Below are 23,282 nucleotides of genomic sequence, written 5' to 3'. Positions count from 1 at the left end.
GCCCACTTGTGCCAGGTTTTCCACTACAAGGACCTGGGTAGAGTGGTGTGAAAGTGGTACTAAACGTGGTACTAAAAAGTACCCAATCCAGAGTAGGTCTGAGCTAGGTCAAACAGGGCCAAACACATCATAATGACTGATCACTCACTGACTTTTCATTTAGACCACAAGGATATAGTTGTAATACATGATAATAGATTCTATTGTGTTATAACGACTATTATAATCTATTATAATGTATTATAAATTATCATGGTAATACATTAATACTTTATAGTGTATATATACTCCATTATTATAATAATTTATATTATAATTAGGATAGTTGTAATACAAATTTGTATTTTATTATAATCACAGTTAAAAGGGTACATTTGTTTCTTACTGATAGGGGAACTATTGTTTAATGGAAATTGTAGATATTTTTATGTGGTGTAGTGTGGTAGCCTGGTTAATAAACCAGACTGCACAACACCACCCCCTGTTGGTAGACGCGTTGTGAGCTTGTAGATCAGCTATTTCCACTTACAATGTTCTTTTTTAAGTATAAAGTTGTCAAATATGTCAGTAATTTCTTTGTATATTCAAGTTATGTTTCATATCTACCATGTGCAACTTCAAAGCCTAAAAGTCAAACAGAAATGTAATTGTCAACGACAAATACACAATTAAATCGGTAATCGCAATTATTTGAGTGACACTTAATCGTCGTGTAAAACGTCATAATCGTGACAGCCCTAGATCCAGGACTCCCGAGGTGGTGGTGTGTTCGCACCGCACAGTACGTAATTGTAAGTTTCGTTGTTATGACACTTATGAAGTAAGATGTTAATGGTACCGTACAATAAACACATGCTAAAGCTTGTGCACACATTAAATATGAGCCGACAGTAAAGTTCATCACAATTACATATTATGAAGGTGGGGTTTATCTCATTGTTTTCGTAACCGAAAAATGATGAAAATGATGATGATATTTGAAAGGGCCTTACTTTCTGCTTTCATATCTCTCTGTCGTGACAGGGACACAGGCAACGATGACATGACCAGATGGACATCCTCTGCAGTGGATGACAAAGAAACAACAGTAAAGGTACAGTACGAGCAAGTACAATTCGTTTTTTCTCCCCTTCTGATTTCCCATTTCTACTCAGAAATTCTGCACCGGGAGCAACAAGAGACTACAGTACAAAGTAAAATCCAGAGTGTTACTCTGACAAAACAAAAACCTGTATAGGTACTTTCTGAGTTAAAATAGCGCTCTGTATTTTGCTGTGTACTTTCTATAGCAGAGTGAGAACAACCTTTATCTAAAAGGTCACGTCATGTAATTGGGTGCCAAACAAATCATTGTGGAATGAAAAAAAAAAAGAAAAAAAAAAAAGATCACTTGGAAATCATTGCTGTCGGGTGGAAACCATGCACGTCCAAAACCGTTCCTTTTTTATTATTATATATTAATAGTGAAAATAGACGTGTTTTGAGCTTGTAGATTGGCTATTTTCACTACCTTTGTGCAATACTCTTGTCTGACGAAGTAGAGAGCATTCATTTAAAAATAGAAATGCTAAAAGTTGAAACATGAAGATACAAGGTTTCTGCCCGGACGAAATAAGAAAGAAAGAAATGGAGAAAACCCGAGCTTGGAAAGTTGGGAGTGAATAATTAGGAACTTTGAGAACCCGCTGTTTGTTTTTTATATCTACTGTAAGAGCAGCTCCGCATTCTGACAAGAACTCTACTGAGACCTTCTGTAGAGCACATACACAGAGGGCTTTGTTTTTGATTGAAAAAGTCAGAAACAGACAATAAAAACTCGAGCCACAAATGTGAACACGATTACAACTTTTTTTCCCCTGTCTTTTTTGCCCGTATAAGAGTTTTTAATTAAATGAGAGCGTACTTCTCTGGAAGCGGGCACAGCAGTAAGCGCCTAAAGTCCCCATGAGGACGGTAAGAGCAAGGAAGGCCCCCACCGCCACGCCAATGATCACAGCCAGTCGTAGGGTCTCTGAAACACAAGAGAAGAAGGCTTTGGTTAGGTCAGTTTTTGATCATTTATTGCCATCTACATAATTGTTCCAGTGGTGGAAAAAGTTCTCATATTCTTTTTACTTAAAAGTATCAATTTACTCTGTTACAACTAAAAGCCAGGAATTCTAAATTTACTTAAAGTGCCCAAAACACGCCCCAAACAGCTAAATCAGGCTATCAAATTAGATTTTTTCCCTTTTTTTTGTTGATGATGTCAAGTACCCCCATGGTAAATTACCCAATCAAATTAATTTATTGTAGTTACTGTACTGAAAGTAGTACTTTCTGTGCAGTAACTGCAATAAATTAATTTGATTGGCTAATGTGGGGGGAGGGGGCGGAGTTGTGAGTGCATATCATTATCTTCTGAAACTACCCCCACTGTTCGAGGAGGAGAAAAAGCGACTTTCTAAACCGAATTTTAAACTAGCGTTTCTAGGTGAAAATGATATAGAATCCGCTATAGAATCCGCTATACCGATAGAAAGGTACAAGTCTTCTACAAAAAAGGTGTCAGAGATTAGTAACAATGGTCCAAGCTTCTTCTCCCCAGCTCTGAGCTCTTTTAGCGGCCATGTCGAGCTGTCTCTTCCCCTAGAAGCATCTGCAGTTGATGTCCGTGGCTCTCATACACGCACGCACGCACGCACGCACGCACGCACGCACGCACGCACGCACGCACACACGCACACACACACACACACACACACACACACACACACACACACACACACACACACACACACACACACACACAGCTCTCGACATAGCCGTGCTACAAGCTAACAACAACGCCACGCATTGTGCACGGCACCGTACGACGGACAAAGTATACATTCACTACTAACTGATACGGCCCCGCCCCCTTTTCAGACTGTTTGGAGAAAGACCACATGACCTACTGTAGCGTAATGTAAAATCTTTAAGTAAAAGTACAACATTATTTATATCAAAATATACTTAAAGTACAAAAGTAAAAGTACTCATTATTCAGAATGTCCCAAATATGGTATATATATTCAAATATAAAATACAAATATTTTGAAAATAGCAGATCTATAAGCTAAGAATGCATTGTAGATCGACAATTTTCAAATGACCAAAAATGTGTATAGGGCTTATACCTGTAAGTGGATAATGCATGTTTTGTTATAATAATACAAATCTCCAAAGCAACTAGTAACTATAAAGTTTTCAACTAACTGTAGTAGTTCACTCTGTAGTAGAAGTAAAAGTGCAGAAATTTGGAAATACTCCAGTAAAGTGAAAAATAGCTCAAATTTAGTACTATACAGTACTTGAGTAAATGTACTTTGTCACTTTACACCACTGCACACGCCCAGCTCTTTTAATATATCATTTTGCAATGCCATGCTAGTAGTGAAAGCTTTCTCATTAATGTTCTGGAAGCAACAGGCATATACTGTAGCTGTTTAACCCTCTAAGGCCCACTGTTGTAATATTACAACGTTTGTATTTTATCCAAAAAAAGGTTTAAATCATTTTATTTTAGCTTCCCCTACCACCTAAACATCACCATTGGATTCTATTGTTTAGTATTACAATGCCATTGGCCACACTATTTGCATATAAATACCCCCCACAGGGGCTGACATTCACACCCGCCACACCCGCTGACATTCCAGAGTTTTGACGAACAACATCTCACTTTTTCATGGAAGCTATTCCTCACAAAAACATAGTAAAATGCCTGTACTATTTTTTTTGGTGATCATTAGAATGTCTAGATTAGAACATGTACATATGTTATTATTGTGAAAAATATCCCCCATATGTAAATTAGAGCATGATTTATGATTTATGATTTATGGCTATAAAATCTTACAAAAACATTAAAAAAAAAACCATTACATTTTCCTCTTATTAGGACTCCTACAACACCATCTGTTTTGTTTTTTTTTTCAAATTTTTTATTTCAAGTATTTCTACTGTATATTTGGGCATTAGAGGGTTAATGCCATGCAAAGGATAGTGGGATAGACGGTACAGTGGAGCAGAGTGGTAGTCTGGAGAATGTGACATGATGGGAACAATAGGTCTGTCACAGTTACATAATCACGTCAGCGCAATTATCTGAGATAATCGCAGTTATTTTTCCATAATGGTTTCCTTTATCTGTCTGAATTCAGCTGTTGAAGAAGATGCATACCGTCGGGCAGAAACCTCTTATCTCCAGATTCTCTCTTTTAACTCTCTTCAAAATGTAGCACCCTATACTTCATCACACAAAAAGCATCAAAAATAGCAGATCCACACACAAGTTCGAATTGCGGAACGAAGCGACGCGCTTTGAGCTTGTAGATCTGCTACTTTTGCTGTTTTTGAATTGGAATCCTGAACAGTTTTGGACAAGTTTTGGAAACCTCATATGTCCAAAACCCGACCGAGAATATTTGTTTCAACCATGTTCAACAGTAGCGGAAATAGCAGATCTTCAAGCTTACGACACACTGAGCGATGTGAGGCGCTGCTTGTAGATCTATATAGCCGATCTATATAGCCGATCAAGTTTATCCCATTTAGGCCTGAACACATTATGACGCAATATGTTATGCTTTAACTATTGAAAAATAGCAGATATACAAGCGCACTAGATCTGCTATTTCACTAGATCTGCTATTTTTGAAAAAGTCGTGAAAATGTGTGCAAATCTTTGAATATGTATTTTCAAAGCAAACGTTTGTAACTCAAATTTTGCTTCTGGGTGGTCCCTGGAACTAAATATTTTGAGATGCGGGTCTGTGGCCAAATAAATATCATTTTGGGGGTCCTTCACATGAAAAGGTTTGAGAACCACTGACATAGTAGTCTCTCAAGAACAGACTAACTGAGCTCCAGTTAAGTGAAAAGGACCTTTTCTTTGACGATGGCTGGCCAGATTGCTGACATAGAAACCTAGGTTTTTTCCAAAAATCTTAGAAGGATTCAAAAGACACTTATAGAATCAGGTCAAAATTCTAATTTTCACGATTTTTCAAAAATAGCAGATCTACAAGCTCGCAGCGCGGCACTCGGTGCCGCGCTGTGAGCTTGTATATCTGCTATTTTTTCATATTTAAAGCATAAAATATTGCGTCATAATGTGTTCAGGCCGAAATGGGTTGTAATACCTGCCCTGTGCAATTTTAAGTTTTGAAGTTATGTTCCAATAACGATCAATGCCAAAATCACATCGCGATTATTTGCATGAAAGTCAATCGTCAAACTTGAATGTCATGATGGAGTTGTCAAAGGCTGGTGTGGAATGTACCCACAATTAATCTCACCTTCAGCTGCCACTGGTTATACCCATCTGTCAAAAAAAAGTTCTGTTTTGTATGACAAGGCGTTTCTATTTTTAAACTCACCAGAAGCACTAACACTGTCTCTGAATTGGTACAGAGAAAAGCAAAACAAAGCACGGTGAAGAAAGATGTTGCAGATTGTTGGTGCTTCCAGGGGATCAGACATTTCAACACAGATTGCATGTGAGAGACATGGCCACCAGCGACAAACAACTGAGGGTGAAGGCGAGGCGATTCACTTCGCCGCCATGCCCTACTACAGTATCTGCCACTAGTGTAAAGTAACTAAGTGCATTTACTCAAGTACTGTAGGCCCACTTGAGTACAAATTTGATATTATACTGTATATATATATTTCTTTTACTTCTACTCCACTAAATCTCAGAGGCAAATATTATACTTTTTACTACACTACAATTATTTGACAGCTTTACTTTGCACATTTAGATTATTTTCAAAAAACCCACTAACCACTTCAGCCCTGTATATATTTTTTCCATTTGAAAATAGACAATTTACAAGCTCACAATGCGTCAGGCTCTATATATATATAATACACATTGAACTTGTGAAATGGGACATTCTGCACAATGAGTACTTCTACTTTTGGTACTTTAAGTACATTTTGATGCCAAATTGCCAATACTATTGTACTTTTAGTCAAGTACATTTTGAATACTGGAATTTTACAGAGTATGACACATCTACACTGAATTTCACCCTTGGGATAATAAAGGTATCTATCTACATTGCAGTATTGATACTTTTACTTCAGTAAAACATGCGAGTACTTCTTCCGTCACTGGTATCTGCACTGTGAGTCTACTTCTAACCATTTAAACTCCTAACCCTATGAAAGAGACTCTTGAAAAGGGAGAGCCTGCAAAATGTCCACAATTTTCTTATTAACATCATTGTATGTACAGTAGATATTCTTGTTGGCAAACTGCGACAGAAAATTGGTTTCTCATAAAGAAACAGAGCCAATGCTTTCCTATTATTAGCAAGAAGAGAGTTGTTGAGGCAGTGTATCTGTCTGTCTTGGATTATGGGGACATAATCTACAGACATGCAACAGCATCCACTCTTAAATGCCTGGACTCTGTCTATCACTCATCAATCACATTCATCACAGGTGATAGCTACGGCACTCGTCATTGTATTTTATCGTCACTGTCGGGCAGAAACCTCGTATCTCCAAGTTTCAACTTTGACTGTTTTTTTTAGCAAAGTAAAGCACTGCTTCGTCATACAAGGCCGTCGCACAAAAGTAGTGAAAACAGCTGATCTACAAGCACACAACGCCTCGCGGTGCGAGGCGTTGTGTGCTTGTAGATCGGCTGTTTTCACTAGTTTAAATCATTTTAAAAATGACAAATACAAAACAAACTGTTTTGGACATACACGTTTTCCACCCGACAACGACGTTATACAACAAGGTTGGATGGTCTTCTTTGGCAGAGAAAAGACAACTGCACTGGCATCTGTTCTTGTGTAAAGCCATACTTGGAGATTGTCCTAGCTACGTCGGGCCCCTCTGGACCCTGTCACACCCCATCAAGTAGTTTCCCCACTTTCAAGGTGCCCACGGTCAACTCTGAATTTGGTAGATCTGCTTTTAGCGTCTGTGGCCCTAGCCGCCCTACCACATGGAATGACCTGCAGACTGCATTGGAGTTAACCACTCTCGTACCCTTGAGTCACTATAGATCTCTGGTGCCCAAACAGGTCACCACAATGTGTAATAGTTTTTCATTTTGTCTTGGTTTCTATTTACAACTATCATATCTCAAATGTATGCCTTTTATTTGTATTTTTTCAGTTCCTAGATGTAATGTATTTTCAACAGTGATGTTGTTGAATTGCATTGTATTGTACTACTCGACAACACTGCAAATGAGTTTAACGACTCAGTGTTTTGGAGAATAAATAAATCTTGGATGAATGAATGTATAATACGCACACACACACACAGCTGTCGTGGAATTTAGCACGCCCCATAGCGATACCAAGATTAGTCTCACAAGTGTCTCTAAAGGATTCTCACATCTTGATTCTGAAGACAAGCTCACAGCTTTCATTATTCTTTCATCTGGGTGGAAAAAACAAGTCAAGTTTATAAAAGCTATTAGGCGGTATTGGGCGGTCCAACTGGGACCGTCCCCACATTACTTTTCATGTCTCCAAAAGCAGAGGGCGTAGGTAGGGCTGTCACAATTATTACATAATCGTCTAATCGTGATTATTTGACATTATCGCAATTATTTTGTCATAATCGTCATAATCGTGAATGTTGAAAAATGTCAGAAATAGTGGAAATAGCAGATCTACAAGTTGTCAAATATGTCAGTAATGTCTTCGTGTATTTAGGTTTTGTGTCATATCTGCCATGTGCAACTTCAAAGCCTAAAAGCCAAACAGAAATGTAATTGTCAATGACAAAAACACAATAAAATCGTTAATCGCCAATTATTTGAGTGACAATTAATCGTCATGTAAAATGTCATATCGTGACAGCCCTAGGCGTAGGTTTGTTAGTCCAGGTAAAAAAAAAACATTTTCAGATGGGTGATGGGGGGTGTTAACTACAGTAGTCTGAGGAAGAGCATTGGCTTGTAAAACGTCACCGCCCCGTGTTTGTTAACCAATAAAGCTGTGCAAAGTGTGCTGCTACTTCCATCTCTTAGATCTCGGTTCACTTTGGGGCCGGCACCTGCCTTCCAGAGGTCTGTCAGATGTACTACTCTGCCTGTCTTTGATTCTGTTAGTAAAAGCGTCAACTATCTTCCATCTGAGAGTCCCCAGACTCCCATCATCTCAGCGTGGTAAACCTGCTGAAATCGAATGCTAAATGTGATTAACGCGACCGACCGGGGTGGTTTAGCCTACCTAGGCTATGATCATCTGGCAATGTGAGGCTACTGCAGGGGTCTTCAAAAGGAGGTCCGGGACACCTAGGGGGTCCCCAAGGTTACTACAGGGGGTCTGATAGGAACTTTACAACCCTATAGCATCCCTATTGTACTTTTGACGCTTTTGTGTGACGCTGTTTTTTCAAAATAGTAATAGTTTACTCCATCCACTACATTTATTTGAAAACTTTAGTTACTAGTCACTTTGCAGATATACATTATTATATTATAAAACCAATTTTAGCCCTAAAATAGGACTAAAACCATTAATCCAATTTAGCCCTATTTTATACATATAGGCTATTTGAAAATAGACGATCTACAAGCTAACCATGCGTTGCGATGCGACACGTTGTGAGCTTGACATCACGCTCTGACATCACTGTAATATCAGGAGAACCAAATCCCTTTTATTGCCATATATGGAGATCCCTGTGATGCTAGGGGAACCAAATCCCCTTTATGCCCATATATGGAGATATGGAGATCCCTGTGATGTCAGGGGAACCAAATCCCTTGTATTGCCATATATGGAGATCCCTGTGATGCCAGGGGAACCAAATTTCTTGGCCAGACGGCCAAGACATGGCGCGACCTCGGCCTTTAGGCATCTTACTGGTACTTTTACTTAAAACACTTATGTTGCAATGATTTTTTCTCTTCAATGTCTCGCGTTGCCATGGTTACCATAGACTTCCATGTAATTGTGCAATTGTGTAAAAGGTGCACGCCCATGCCTAGATGATGCACCACGTGTGTAGATGCTGTTCACAGCTTTCAAACAAAAAAATCCGCTTGGAAATCCGTTAAGGCATTCATGATTTATCAGCCATTATGTTTTCTTCAGATGTAAACAAACATGGCTGCCATGTTTGAAAGAATGAGTTGGTATGGGGGTTAAACATGCAATTTCGCGATCGCGATCATGCCTAATACATTTCTGGAGGTCCAAAAAAAAATTGAAAAAAAAAAAAAAAAAAAAAAAAAATTTTTTTTTTTTTTCAAAAACGGCCCAAACTCGGGAAACTCGGGGTTGGCACAGCGGTAGTACCAATACAAACTCGGGAAACTCGGGGTTGGCACCATATGTGTTAAGTAAAAAAACCTGAGTACTTTTCCCCAACACTGCTCCTCACCTTGCTCTTTGAGGCGGATGATCTCGGTGTCCGATCCGAAGCTGTTCCAGGCGGTGCAGTTGTAGATGGTCTGGAAGTCTGCAGGGACGATGTTACTCATGGTCAGGGTGGAGATCACCCCCTCCTCTGTGCTCACCGTCTCCACCGTGTAGCGGCCCGACGTCCCCGACTCCAGCACCGTCTCCTTCCATGACCACGCCTTGAGGGAGGGAGGGAGGGAGGGGCAACACAGGGTTAAATGATAAATGGTGCATTTATTGCGTCTGTCAGGTCACAGTTACTATCAAAACCTCCACCGGCTGTCTGTCTGTCTGTCTGTCTGTCAGTCTGTCACACGTCACACTTTTGCCCTACTCATGTCTCCGCCACCGTTGCCCCGATCCATGCCACACTTTGCACACGTACGCCTTGGCTGCCAAACCACAACCTCCTCACTTCTCACATGGCTCTCTTTTAGCTCCACCCATCCTTGCAAAACACATTTTTTGACACTGTTCCTACAGATTTGGCCCTAAAATCATGCAAAGTGGTACACAGTATCTCTACAGTCATGTCATCAAAATGCATCTGTCCCTTCTAGCGCCACCATCTGTCTGATTTTTTAAAAACACACATTTTTGGACACTGCTCCTACAGATTTTGCCCTAAAATCACGCAAAGCGGTACACAGTATCTCTAAAGTCATCAAAATGGATCTGTCACATTTCCCATATTCCCTCCTGGTTGGATACCATTGCCTTCTAAAGTTTGTGTATGCGACCTGACGGTTGCTTATCTCCCGATTTAGGGAGTCTTACTGGTATAGCACCTTTATCCAAGATGCTTTACATAGATTGTGCATTACATTCACACATTCACACACACATTGGCGGAGGAAACCATGCAAGGCACCAACCTGCTCACTGGGAGCAACTAGGGGTTCAGAGTCTTGCTCAAGGAGTCTTCGACACTAACTCTGGGGGAGCCCGGGATTGAACTGGGAACCCTTCGGGAACACTCTATGTTCTAATGACGGTTTCTCTACCCCTGAGTCACTTCCGCCCCTTTAAAAGGTCAATATCGTTGCTGTTTGTCGGGTGGATATACAGTACCCAGTGGTTCTCAAACTTTGACATTTGAAGGTCTCCCCTTAACTTTAATGGGGACATAGACAAGTCTGTGTGTATACAAACACATCCCCCCTCCCCTCTATGACAGGCATCAAACAGGTAGTTGTATTTGATGCTTTCATTGAAAAGAGAGATCACTAACGAGCACTTGACACTTTTATGGCCCAATCAATTAACTCAGTACACAACCCCTTTGAAGTTCAAAGGGAGCAATTAAGAGCTCTGGCCAGCTTCCCCTGACAAAAAACATCCCTCCAAAGGATGAATGTCAACATAAACAATGGAACAAAACCAAAATACAGCCAAATTTGGTTCTTTTATATGTTTCAGCTCAGGATGAACGACACCAATTAAGATTAACCATACCACTTATTGCAATGATATAACCAGTTATGCAATGATATTGCATCTTAGTTTGGCGATGTAGCTCTGCTGTGATAATCAAATGATCTGCTCGAACATGAGACATAATCTGATACATCACAACCCGAACCCGAACCCCCCAGAGCAAAGCATAATATACAGATTATACATGCACATAACATTAACCTTCAGTTGCATGATTTAAGAGATCACATATCATAATCCATAGAACACAAAACAATACGTATAACATGAGTAACTACATTTACATGATTTAAGAGATCACATCATAATACATAAACACAGAACAATCTGTAAACAATACATATAACATGAGTAACTACATTTACAAGGAGGAGGATGGGGAGGATACAGCTGCACAACCAGTAGTAACAGCTAAATAAAACCACAAATAAAATAACTATCGCAGGCTCCATTTCCATTTGTACACTGTAAAAATGGGAGCGTAGCGTTATAACGACGTTCTATAGTTCGAAGTCACATTCGTCCAACGCTGGTGAATGCTAACCTGGCGAAATGCTAACCTGCCGACACTGGTGAATGCTAACCTGGTGAATGCTAACCTGGTGAATGTTAACCGAGTGAATGCTGCTATGCCTAAACCTAACCCTAACCTCAGTAAAACTATGCCTAAACCTAACCCTAAAACCTAACCCTAACCCTTGGTCGAACTAATGGGACGTCGAAATATCGAGATTTCACCTGTCAAAGTTACAGACTTGTAAGGGTCAATTTTAGACCCCCAAAAAGGAACCTATAGAGAGGGCTGGCCATGCGGGCCGGCCATGAATGCACTGGGAAAAAAGGGGAAAAAAAGGCGACAAGTGACTCACTATGCGGTCGGGAGGAGGGGTGCTGCGGATGAAGCACTTGATCTGACCCTTTTCTCCATACAGGGCCTGCTGGGTCTGGGTGCTCGAGATAGTGGGCGGACCTGTGGGGAGGGAGAGAGAGAGAGAGAGAGAGAGAGAGAGACAGAGAAAGAGGGACAGAGAGAGAGAGAGATAGAGAGAGAGACAATCAATCACCACAATAAACTGGGGCCGTACATCACTCTGACGATGGCGGCGGGGCGCATGCATGCATTATCCGGCCCACAAGGGACAGTGGACTGGTGGCAAGGGCAGAGGCGTGCTCGTATTACATTTACAGTAAAAAAAGACACAGAGACGTTATTCATCGTGTGATTTTAATTAGCTTTTTTTTTTTTTTTTACCGTTGGGGTGAGGGGTAGTTTTTAGGAAAATGCAAGGGTGTCGCACCAAATTCTGGGCCCTGGGTACAAGGATTCGCTGCGGGCCCCCCCATGAATGTTCTTCATAGGGGGAGGGGGTTTAACCCATTTAGACTGGGTACGCATTATTACACGTTATTTTGTGCTTTAACGATTGGAAAAATAGCACACGTTTTCACGACTTCTCAAAAATAGCAGATCTACAGGCTCGCAGCGCGGCACTCGGTGCCGCGCTGCGAGCTTGTATATCTGCTATTTTTCAGAAACAATTAAGGCCCCTCCACCTTGGGCCCTAGTAACTCAGTCCCATCCCCCCTTGTGACGCCCCTGGGGAAAGGAAAGGACAGGACGTGAGCCGCTCGCGTGATGTTTTACAACAGAAAGTCCTGGGAAAGAAATTACGCCCGCGGGACAAAAAAAAAAGAGGGAAGGTGGAGAAGGCTGAGGAATGCACCGGTGGCGAGATAATAAGAGGGTTTTGAGAAGTGGTCATTGTGGTTATATTCCGCACCTGCTGCGCTCAATGACTTTCTAAGAGATAGCGCGTGGACTCTGAGAGTGTACAAAAAAGGGAACCAAATGGACCCTCGCGGGTCCATTTGGTTCCCTTTTTTTTACTCTCAGAGGGTTCAAGGAACACTGGGGCGCTTCACAGTAGCACAGACAGACTGCACACTTCGCACCGTCTGAATGAGGCCGAGAATCTTTTGAGAAAAGCGGGCCGACCTTTGGCCTCGGGGGCCGGCTGCGACAGATAACGACAGCCTTGTCGCTTTAAAAGGTTCGACGGCCGCAAATGAAGAACTTGCTGACCCTGAGAGAAAAAGAAAAAAAAAGAAAACGTGAAAAACTCCAAATTCAATGGCTGCTACCCTGCTTTTAGCCCCCTCAGAAATTCCCGTCACGGTTTTACAGACACGGACCAGATATTACCGGGACATGGAAGAAAGCAAAAAAAAAAAAAAAAAGAGAGAGAATAGAAGAGATGGAGGCGAGGTGCAGAATTAGTAAAGAAGCCATTTGAATTCTCCAGCGGCACCGCAACCCACCTTTTTGGATTTCAGACCTAGATTGTGAATAGAGCAGCTCTACTGCTTCAGCACACCAATGACTTCATCATGGTTCTACCTATCCATCAGTACTACGAACACAGCGTTCACTTTATTTTTACATTTGAATTGTGACTGACCCTGACACTGACAAATCGTCGTTGTCGGGTGGAAACCTTGTATGTCCAAGACTGTTCGTTTTATATTTATCATTTTAAAAATGAACTAAACTAGTGAAAATAGCCGATCTACAAGCACACAACGCCTCGCATCGTAGATCGGCTGTTTTCACTACTTTTGTGCGACGGCCTTGTATGATGAAGCAGGGCTTTGCTTGGTGAAAAAACACAAATTTGAAACTTGGAGATACACGGTTTCTGCCCGACAGTGACAAAATGTGTGTGTGGAGAAAGCGTACATGCAATTTTAGATTTTAGCTACAGTACTGTCTACGTACGCATACAGTAGCACATTGGTTGGCAATTTAAAAATGTATTGTAGATATGCTTTTTTGGGGGAAATCGTGAAATTATTCTGCAAAATCTTTTAATATATAAACAAAACTCAAATATTTGCTTCTGGTTGATGAGAGGTTTTGAGCACGACTGATATACACTGTAGCAGGCACGTGCACACATAGACATCAAAGGGGGCTTGAGCCCCTGCCCTTTTATCCGCCTGTAAAAAGTGCCCACTGCAGACCACAAATGCAGTTTTTTACTATGGTGAAAGAAAAGCAAATGCCTCTCTGAAGGCAGCATTCAAGAGAATTGCCTTGTCCAAACTCTCCTGAACTTTAATGCAGCATCTTATGTTGAAAGAATTGCCCTCTGTGTAGAAATCAAACAAGGCTCACAAGCTCACAACGTGTCACGCTGCAACGCGTTGTGAGCTTGGAGGTCGGCTATTTTCGATATTTTCACCAAAAGGTCCTTTTAGAAATTTCAGCCCCTGCCTCTCTAATATTCTCTGCACGTCCCTGCACTGTCGTTTTTTCCATTAACTTTTAGGAGTAGAACCGGCCACAGGTTCTACTCTAGAGCAGTGGTTCTCAACCTGTGGGTCGGGACCCCCAGGGGGGTCCCCAAATTATTTTGGGGGGTCTCCAGATGATTACCTTAATGTGCAACATTGTTTTCTCACTCAACAGTATACAAACCAACATAAAGTTTAAATGTATAGGGATATCTGCACATTTCTAAAGTGACACTTCAAGGACTTTTTAATACATTAAAAAGACAAATTAAACATGGGCCAAATTGTCAAATATTAGAGGCAGAAATTGTGAAAATAGCAGATCTACGTGTTCACAAGTCACAACGCCTCGCAACGCGAGGCGTTGTGAACATGTAGATCTGCTATTTTCACGATAGAACCGTGTTATACAAAATGTAATGTCTCAACTCTTAGTGCTCGTCAGGGTGGGGGCGTCCCCAGTTAAAATATGATTATTTTGGGGGTCACGGCCTGAAAAGGTTGAGAACCACTGCTCTAGTGGAGGGGTGGGAGTGGAGAGGGGGACTCTGTAAAATCAGGGCCACAGACATTGAGACATTATTCTCACCGGGGTCCTACCGGGGTCCTCTTATCTGACAAGGGAACAAGAAGCACAAATGAGCGCTATAATTAGACACGGCGGTATCTGGTTTGGTGGTCTCAGTGTGGGACATGGCCAGAGGAGGTATACATACGAGGAGCTGCGAACGGCGGATTCCATAAGGACATGTGAAGGCGTCAGAGAGAGAGGAGGCGGGAAAGTGTCACCCTTGTGAAGCTTAATTTACGATTCCGCCACAATGTGACTTCCAAAACGAGCCGCTCGACGAGAATAACGCATTTTGCACCTGCGGAAAGGGTGTTGATACTGTATAGCACTCTCCGCGGGAGCACTTTTTACAGTATATCTGTTAGGAATATGTTATTTTAAATCATAGGCTTTACCTTCTGATGCCCCCCAGGAGCCTTAAAAGTGCATAATCCGTAATGGCGAACACACTATGCATGGTTTCAGACTGATATTTCTGCTTTTCTGGTCAATTATGTTAACGTGGCTATAAACAAATGAGACTACTGTAGAAATGCACTCGGAGAGATGTGCCACGCGCTGTTACCCCTTGAACACTCTTTTAGAAGCCTTGAAAGACTGTGAAAAGCATCACAACATTAGTAACTTTCGCAGATTACACAGTCATTATTTGTTGACAAGTACAGTACACTCCATTACAGAGGTGCAAACACTTGCCGACGACGAGCATGGATCGGGAATCACAAAACTACAGGAACACTGTAGGTTTGTGAACACACTCGGGTTTGTGCCGATTACAACACATCAAACGTGTTTGATATCGTCTCTGGAGACCTCATTATGTCCAACACTGTCTGTTACTGTTCAGGAATTCAAAAATAGCAAAAGTAGCAGATCTACAAGCTCTAAACGCGTCGCTTCACACCACTTCGTGCCGGCTTTGAGCTTGTAGATCTGCTGCTTTTGGTACTGTGTGTGACGCTGTAGCTCACTAGGGCATTAACCCAATAAGACCTGATTCTAGACTGCAAATGTCTTCTAAATCTTAACAGTTTTCTGAAAAACTCATGTTTCTATATCATATCTATTTTCTTTTTGTTTATTTGCCATTATGTTTCAATATGAATTTACAAATATTTCATATCATATCTATTTTCATGTCAAGGACCCTCAAAAGGATATGTATTTGGCCACGGACCGCCATCAGTAAATGTTTTGTTCCATGGACCCCCAGAAGCAAAGATTTTAGTTAAAAGTGTTCTCTTATAAAAATATATAAAGATTTGCGCAAATGTTCAAGATTTTCTCAAAAACAGAAGATCTACAAGCTTCGCAATGCCTGATTTTACGCTTGGTTGCATGCCAAAAATAGCTGATCTACAAGCTCACAACGCGTCGCAGCGCAATAGCTATTTGGAGCTGTGCTCTGAACTTCCCTCCTGTGTTCCTACAGTACTTCAGCCATACGTGAGCTGTGTATAAACGAGGTGTAGAACTTTACGTGCAAACTTTAACGGCGGAAAGGTGAGAAAAACGGTGAGAAAAACGGGTGTGATCGCAACAGTATTGCATTTTGGAATGCAGAAAAGGTGTTTACTTTTTTTCCCCCCAAAGCACTATATGCTCCCTTCTAGATCTCAGAATTAACAGCCAAAGTATTCAGCACCTCGGTTCGGGAAACGGCAGAACAGACGTTACAACATTCATGAAAACTATTTCATTCACCCTCCCATGGCACTGCAGGAATACCAAAAGTCTAGCCTGGAGTGTAATAACTAAATACAGGGCGGCAGCTCTAGTGCCCCTTAGAGTGCGTGGAATAATAACCTTGGATTACTTATTGTAGTGGAGACGACCTGATTCTTTTGGCACAGTGGCGTCAGTTCAGAAAAAGGTAAGGTATGGCAACATGGCTGGTGTCTTGCACGTGCGCGAAGTCATGTTGCCATACCTTAGCAACAGGCATGATACATTTATTTTAAGAAGTACAAGTTCTATTTCCCCCCCAAAATGTCTATGGTTTTTTGGGCTGCATATGGCAGTCTGGAACAGTTGTTCAAGTGCGGATAAACTTGGCATAAACGTGCCACAAACAATTAACAATAATGAATTGCACCTGTGCAGCTGACCTGCGGAATCTGGGAATATACTATTGTCAAAATGGAGAGAATAAAAGTGTGGAGAATATTATAATACCTTGTTAAATTTAGCATTTGTAGTTATTTTAATGTAATTTAACAACATAACCAGCACAGATAGACAAAGAGACATTCATGGATTTATATTTTAAAGTACAGGTAACTTGTATTCTCCCCCCTGGACCCAGGGTATGGCAGCTGCATACCCCTGCCATACCCAATTGACGCCCCTGTTTTGGCACACGCCTGAGAGGCAGGGGCGTCAATTGGTTATGGCAGGGGTTTGCAGCTGCCATACCCTGGGTTCAGGGGGGAAAATAAAAGTTACTTTTAAATATAAATCCATGAATGTCTCTTTGTCTGTCTGTTCTGCTTATTATGTTGTTTAAATTACAGTAACATAACTACAAATGCAAAATTTTACAAAATGGTCACTTTAACGAGGTATTATAATTATATTCTCCACACTTTTATTCTCCCCATCTTGACAAAATGGTGTATTCCCAGGTTCCGCAGGTCAGCTGCACAGGTGCAATGCATTATTGTTAATTGTCACACGTTTTCTAACATGCCAAGTTTAGCTGCACTTGAACAACAATTCCAGGTTGCCATATCCAGCCAAAGAAGAAGAATAGAATGTACTTCTTAAAATAAATGTATCATGCCTGTTGCCATACCATAGCTTTTTCTGAACTGACGCCACTGCTGAGAGGTGGCAGCACTTCCCCCCCGTTGGTGGTCTCATTTACTCGTATATTTATCGTAAATCTCAAGAAACGTTGTCATATTCCTGCTCGGAGAATTTGCTTTGTTTCCCGTTCTCACAGACACTCCTCTAGTCAAACCCATTAAAAGACATGCTTCTAAATCAGTAGATCTCTAGACTTTTCAAAAAGTGTTAAAAAATAGAAGATGTGCGAGCTTGTACATCTGCTATTTTCTAATAGCCAATGCTAAAATCTAGCGTTGGCTTTAAAGGACAACTTTGTTTTTTTACAACAAGGGTTCATATTTTAGATATTCATTAGAGAAAAGAAAAGATGAGTGTTAAAATGTTTTCAGTTACTTCTTTCTATCATTTTAGTGATTTTGATTTGCATGCATGCCCCCAGGTTGGGGGCATGCATGCAAGTGGCTAAATATGTAATTTCAGACACAATAAGCCCATTCCCAAGATGCAACGCGATCGTTCATGGGCAGAAGTGGGCTAGTGTAAATAGTAACAAAGAAATTGCTGGCTTATTGTGTCTAAAAAGACATATTTAGACACTTGTATGCATGCCCCCAACCACTGAAATCAAAATACTAAAATCGCTGAAACAATAGAAAGCAGTAAATGAAAACATTTTAACACTAATCTTTTCTTTTCTCTACTTACAATCTAAAATATGAACCCTTGTTGTAAAAAAACAAAGTTGTCCTTTAAATGGGTTAAGAGAGTCCTTCCTCCCACTTTATTGTGTTCAAAGCTGACTTTTAGGATTTGTTTTTTTCTCTCAGGTGCCGGCTACATGAAGCTGGATATTTCTGAATCTAGACATTTTTTGGTGCTGTTGGGGCTTGCAGCCACACGAAGCTGGATATTTCGGCCGCGAAACTGGATATTTTTGAATCCGGATAAATAAGTGGAGAGATTGAAAAATATCCGATTCACTGGATCCGTGTAGACAGGGAACCCGGATATCTCTGAGGACTTTACTGTGTGTGTGCTTGTTAGACCTAGATATCTTTGTCGTGTGGACCTAGATATTTTTCTATGTGGATATCTGAAAAACCGGGATATATGAAATATCCAGCTCTGTGTGGACCTATATATATATTTTTTTTAAATGTCTAGGTCCACACGACAAAGATAACTAAGTCTAACAAGCACACACACAGTAAAGTCTTCAGAGATATCCGGGTTCCCTGTCTACACAGATCCAGTGAATCGGATATTTTTCAATGTCTTCACTTCCGGTTTAAAAAATATCCAGCTTCGCGGCTGAAATATCCAGCTTCATGTGGCTGCAAGCCCCAACAGCACAAAAAATGTCTAGCTTTAGAAATATCCAGCTCCGTGTAGCCATGGCCTCTACCTCAGCCTTTGATGACCTGTGAGGACCAGAGAGGGACCCTACCAAACATATAACTGATAACCATGACGTTATCAGTACTCAACTAGTAGATAACCGTAGTTTACAGTATGTATTTAAATGGGTTAGTTTAAAAGGCCTGCATGCCGCCTTGCTTGTGCATCCAGAAATATCTGAGGTGGGACATTTGTATAATGTATAATCTAACATTTTCAATGCATTTTGAATTCATTCGGACTTGCAATTCATCAAATGTATTATGTATATCAATCGGAATATGTACAAGGGCTTTTTTTTTCCTTCTTTTTTTTTACTAAGAAATTGGATGAAACTACCCATCCCGTATAGGACTTGACAGTGAATTGAAGTCACCCATGTGCGCCCAAAGCTTTTATGCCTTTGGAAAAATCAGCACTTACAAAGGAGCCAAGTCAATATGCTGACAATCCAGCTGACCTTGCGGAAGTCATTTTATTAAACTGTCCATGTGTCTTTATACGTATTGATTCTTTCAAAAAAGGTGGCAATGCTTCAATTAACTGTGACCTGAAATCGCAGGGCTCCGAAAAGGAGATTTTCTTTTCCCTATACAAATTGATGTACTAATGCTTTCTTAACCTTTTATCCCCCTTTTTTCCAGCGACACAAGAGTTTGCCAAGGCAAAGGCAGTGTTATGGCTAACGCAGCTGGCCTGTTTGTAGTGTATTTTGCTGGGGGGGAGGAGGGTGGTGGATCAGACAGACTACCAGCTATATTTGGAAAAGAAATATGCAAGCCAGTGAGAAATCAACATACAGCAGCAACACTGTGCTTTCCAGCCTGTCAGCTGCCCTTTTTTTCTCTGTCGTCCTTATGATTGATGCAAGCAAAGCCGTGGACCTTTTTGTTGGGGTCAGAATGTTAACGGTGTTAACACATCATTTTCAGTTCTTCATTTGCATTTAAAGAAATTGTATAGCGGGCTGTACAGACCATAAGAAATAACAAACAAACAAGGAAACACAACGAGAGAAAGAGACTGAAGAAGAAGAAGAAAAACATTTTTTTTAAGTGAACTTAGAAAAATGTGTAATGAAGACTCGAATGCTTCTTACTCAGCTTTACCGCTTAATTCTGAAAATAGCGCAGCCACGACCCACGCGACGCCGCCTTTGTCGCGTGGCATAAATCAAGGCTTTCGTCCCGATAAAGTGTTCACATTCGTCAGTGGAGTTAACGGCGTATGCTTACCATTCACCGTGAGAGACACCTCCTTCTCCGCAGCGCCCACCCTTGGGACCACGGCCCGACACACATACTTCCCAGCATCCTCCGGCTTCACCGCCTTCAAAGTCAGAGTGTTCTTGTTGCTGAGCGCCTGTGTGTTGAGGGAAGTGGGTTGAAAGGGCACACAGAGGTCTGCTCAGGTTTTGTTGCGTTTCGTAGCTCGCCTTTCATAGCTATCGCAAAATAGCAGATATACAAGCTCACAGCGCGGCACCGAGTGCCGCGCTGCGAGCTTGTAGATCTGCTATTTTTGAAAAGTCGTGAAAATGTGTGGAAATCTTTGAGTATTTTTTAAGTGAACATATGTAACTCAAATTCTGCTTCTGGGGGGGGTCCCTGGAACTTTTTTCGTGAAGTAAAGCCCTTCTTCATCATACAAGACCCGTTGCACAAAAGTAGTGAAAACAGCCGATCTACAAGCACACAACGCCTCGCACCGCGAGGCGTTGTGTGCTTGTAGATCGGCTGTTTTCACTAGTTCAAATCATTTTAAAAATGATAAATGCAAAACGAACGGTTTTGGACATACAAGGTTTTCACCCGATAACGACGATATATACAGCACACGTCAGCGATACGTACCACTCCCGAGCCCCGCTTCATCCACACGATGGTCAGGGAGGGGTTTCCCGTCCACGCACAGTTGAACACAGCGTCAGACCCCTGGTCCACCTGCAGGGAGTGGGGCTCTGCTGCCATCCTGGGCCCAACTGATCACAGAGAGAAACCAAACCAGTGTTGTTTTTGACAGCAAATTTTGATTCAGTTTTAGTCATAGTCTTTTGAATAAAATGTCATCTAGTTTTAGTCATAATTTTGTCACCTGAAAAGTTTTGGTTTTAGTCTAATTTTAGTCGACTAAATATCATAAGATTTTATGGCGACTAAATCTACAGTTGATTAGGTCAATTGAAATGTATTTTGGGAGGCCATGATGGCATCGTAATGACTGATTTTACACTTGATTGCGTGCTGAAAATAGCAGATCTACAAGCTGCTATATTCAGCACGCAACACCTGAAAGCAACCAAACATAAAATGACTCCCTAATGTTTTAGTCTAGTTTTTATTTTGTTGACGATATTTAGTCTTAGTTTTAGTCATCACAGCTTAGTTTTTAATTCGTTTTTATTTAGTTTTCGTCAGTGAAAAAAAACGCAGTCGACAAACATTTTTTGTCATCGTTTTAGTCGACGAACCAAAAACATCAAGAAACTTGCAGAGAGAGAGAGAGAGAGAGAGAGAGAGAGAGAGAGAGAGAGAGAGAGAGAGAGAGAGAGAGAGAGAGAGAGAGAGAGAGAGAGATCAACCAGGTACTCAATGGAGATAAAAGTTGAGTTGATCCTACGAATGCCTTATAAATAAGTAGTTCTCACATTTCCAAGATGTTCCAAAAGATTTCAAAAATAGCAGATGTACAAGCTCGTACAAACATGTCCCTGCTGTGAGCTTGTATATATGCTATTTTTGAATAGCCAACGCTCAAATCTAAAATGACACAGAAGCTTGGGTTAAAAGCGTAGATTGGGAGCTTTTAGTGGTACAGATACATTGGTTGGCTATTCAAAAATAGCAGATCTACAAGCTCTCAGAGTACCTGCGCGAGAGCAAATTCAGTCAGAAAACTCACTGCAGTTGCTGCAGTTGCTTGCATGCTTTCTCAGATATATATTGCAGATATATTATATATATATATATATATATATATATATATATATATATATATATATATATATATATATATATCCCTATATAACCCTATATATATAATCTTAACTTTTATTCATTCACAAGTTGTCTTGACTGAAATGTATTTCATGAATGCTGACACTATCTTTTTTCTTTCATTTTTTTCTTTTTCGAGAGATTGAATGGTTTTAAACTGAGTTGGGACAACAGATGTTCAGGAGGCGGAGAACCACATCTTTACTCCACCCTACACACCAATCATCTCTCTGTCTCCCTCTAGCTCTCCCTCCCTCCCTCTCTCTCTCCTTCTCCCTCTCCCTCTCTCTCTCTCTCTCTCTCTCTCTCTCTCTCTAGGTTCCTACTGGGGGTCTCTCTCCCCCCGTCCACGGAAGCGGTGCTGACGATGCAAACTAGCTCCACTCGCCAAAGACTCCTGGGTCAGCAGCCCTGCCGGAACCTCCGTCCCCCTCCCCTCATCCATCCTTTATTTATGTCCTAATAAACACTGTGCTTAATGGTGTGCTTCTTGATATGCTATGTGTAAATGTGTAGATACCTGACTATTTTTTATTCCGTCTTTTCTTTCCTTCCCCTGCCCAACTCCTTTCGTATTATGTTCTTTCAGTCTTTCAGTTTTACACCTGTAAAGCTGTGCTGTGATGTGAAAATGAAGATGATTCTCATTCTTAACTGGTGTCGTCCTGAACGTCCACGTGATTTCTGACAGAGCACTGTATCCGTTTTAAATTGTGTACAAAGGTAACCAAAAGAACCCAACCCAAAGTGACTTTGCACGGTATATTTATGCAAACCATATCTCTGTCGGGTGAAAACATAATGGCAATGTCTGGAGCCATGCCTCGAGCTTGCAGATCTGCTATTTATGCAGTGTTGACTAAAACTATGACGAAAAATGTTTGACGACTGCGTTTCTTTTCACTGAAATAAATAAATCAATAAAAACTAAGCTGTGATGACTAAAACTAAGACTAAATATATTGACAATTTTGTTAGCAAAATAAAGACTAGACTACTATGATATATGATATACAAGCTCACAACGCAGCACGCAACCAAATGTAAAATCAGTCATTACGATGCCATCAAGGCCTGCCAAAATACATTTTAGTTTACTAAATCAACTGTAGATTTAGTCGCCTAAAATCTTATGATATTCAGTCAACTAAAACTAGACTAAAACTAAAATGTTTCAGGTGACTAAATTATGACTAAAACTAAATGAAATTTTATTCAAAAGACTATGACTAAAACCAAATCGAAATTTGCTTTAAAAACATCACTGTATTTATGATGCTTTTGTGTGACGCTGTGTTGTATGACCAAGTAAGGCGTTCATTTATGAAAAAGATAAACCCACAAATAGTTAAAATATGGGGATAAGAGGTTTCTGCCCGACAGCGACGA

The 23,282-nt window shown here is 40.8% G+C and overlaps 1 pseudogene across 1 annotated transcript in view; it reads right to left on the bottom strand.

Annotated features, from left to right (window-relative positions):
- Positions 1–23,282, bottom strand: part of LOC308304623 (kin of IRRE-like protein 3) — a 171,280-nt pseudogene that overhangs the window by 15,439 nt on the left and 132,559 nt on the right. The window contains exons 8-13 of the transcript in view: positions 20,751–20,878; positions 20,133–20,259; positions 11,714–11,814; positions 9,388–9,586; positions 1,904–2,011; positions 993–1,061 (exon numbers count right to left, since the gene is read on the bottom strand). The product of the transcript in view is annotated as a kin of IRRE-like protein 3 (transcript). The remainder of the gene's footprint in view (positions 1–992; positions 1,062–1,903; positions 2,012–9,387; positions 9,587–11,713; positions 11,815–20,132; positions 20,260–20,750; positions 20,879–23,282) is intronic.

Source organism: Nannobrachium achirus, assembly GCF_963921795.1.
Source record: "Nannobrachium achirus genome assembly, chromosome: 19".
NCBI classification, from domain to species: domain Eukaryota; kingdom Metazoa; phylum Chordata; class Actinopteri; order Myctophiformes; family Myctophidae; genus Nannobrachium; species Nannobrachium achirus.
This window is presented reverse-complemented; position numbering and strand designations above follow the sequence as displayed.